Genomic DNA, 1,801 nt, shown 5'->3' with positions numbered 1-1,801 from the left:
AATAAAATAAAAATAAAATTAATAAAAAATCGAATACTATATCGAACGTTGAATATAGTCGATACGATTCCGATGTTACGACGTTAAACGATTTCATCATTTTAGGGTTTCGTAACTTTATCGATTATCGATTAGATACATGGACAATCGCAGTTCGTTGAGGATTTTTCTCAGAATTCCGGTTAAACTAATTGGCGAGATTAACCGACAGAAACCGGGTGACCCTCAACTATGTAATTTGGCGTCCAACAGAGTGAACGAACAATTAATAATTAATAATTAATAATTCTATTCTTAATAAAGTAGTGTTCAACACTTGACTGGAGTAGCGACTTTAAATATAAGTTGTAAGAAAAGAACAAATTTTCTTACTCGTTCTATTCTCTCTCTCTCTCTCTCTCTCTCTCTCTCTCTCTCTCTCTCTCTCTCTCTCTCTTTCTCTCGTTACATCGCCGATGGAATCGAGCGGGAGTCGCACCTCCTTGCCTGAGCACATAATTTCGCGGTAGCGTTTGACGCGACGTTACCGTTTAGGCAACACTAATAGCCGTATGTTCGAATGCAATTTCGGGGGCTTTCACTGGCGCTACCGGAGGAGGAGGGCGGCGGCGGAGGAGGAGGGCCGATGACTGGCGATAACCGGAAATCGAGTTTGTCGGACCGATGTCAACCGTTCCACATTTACGAGCTGTGTGTGTGTGTGTGTGTGTGTGTGTGTGTATGTGTGTGTATACGTACAGGTTGTGGAGAAAGAAGGTGGGTGTATGCGTACAGGGCGGAGAAAGAAGGTGGAAAGCCGCGTTAGCGGATGAACGAAGGAAGACCCGGAAGAGAGATAAGAAACCTTAACGGTGCACGCGCGCTTGCCCGCTCGCTCGCGCCGGCATTATTTTTCAAGTTTTCAGTACGACGGTCGTTCTCGTGCATCGCCGGGATCGTGCTTCCGCGGGATTAGAGTGTATCTGTTAAATGCGTCCTGAGGGGCACATTTACCGCCGCCAGCTTCCGTGCGATACAGCAGGGACTAGCGAAAGAAACATGACGCATTGTAGTGCCATCAGCTTCTACCACGACCGCGCGCGACACCGGACGAATCTAAAGGAGCGTGAGCGATATTTACAGACATGTTCCGGCGATATATCCCGAGGAACTGAGAATACGATGCCTAATAAATACGCGACCCATTTCTTGCACCGAGCTCGAGTCGAAATTTTGATGCTACTTTGACGCTCTTAAGGATAGTTTGCGCCTACTTAGACGGCTTATAGCCTAGGTAAAACCTACCTTTGACGATATTGATACTCATTAACTTCTCTTTTGAACCTTTAACTCTACTTTGTCAAAATCTTGACGCTACTTTGACGCTCTTAAAAATAGTTTGAGCCTACTTAGATAATCTACAACCTAGGTGAAACCTATTTTGATGCTACTTTGACACTCTTAAGGTAGTACTGGCGGTTTATGATCTACCGTTCTGAATTTAATAAAATTTGGTACTCTAGTAGATATTTATGCAAAAAAGATTAGTATAAATTTTTGTAGAGCTACGGAGAGCCAATAAAAAGATATTAGCACTTACAATTTGATGCGTTTAACATTGAGTCTTATAGGAAGCCACCGATTATCTCTAATATTTCAGAAAATACCGTTCAGAAATGTGGCAACGTCGCTAACAAGACAGAATACGCGTGATATTTAAAAACAAATGGAATCTGAGAAGGTAGGTTTCATAACAATGTCACAAAAAAAATATGAAAAATGTTTTATTCATACATACAAAACAATTTATAATAATAAAAAG

The 1,801-nt window shown here is 41.8% G+C and overlaps 1 protein-coding gene across 7 annotated transcripts in view; it reads left to right on the top strand.

Moving 5' to 3' along the window:
- Positions 1-1,801, top strand: part of LOC116847146 (solute carrier organic anion transporter family member 4A1) — a 43,873-nt gene that overhangs the window by 18,907 nt on the left and 23,165 nt on the right. The gene's annotated exons all lie outside the window — the stretch shown is intronic.

The sequence above is a fragment of the Odontomachus brunneus genome, unplaced genomic scaffold (genome assembly GCF_010583005.1).
Source record: "Odontomachus brunneus isolate Ranch 3 - 2012 unplaced genomic scaffold, Obru_v1 Obru_scaffold_074, whole genome shotgun sequence".
NCBI lineage: Eukaryota > Metazoa > Arthropoda > Insecta > Hymenoptera > Formicidae > Odontomachus > Odontomachus brunneus.
Note: the sequence above shows the minus strand (reverse complement) of the source record. Positions and strands in the feature narration are given on the sequence as shown.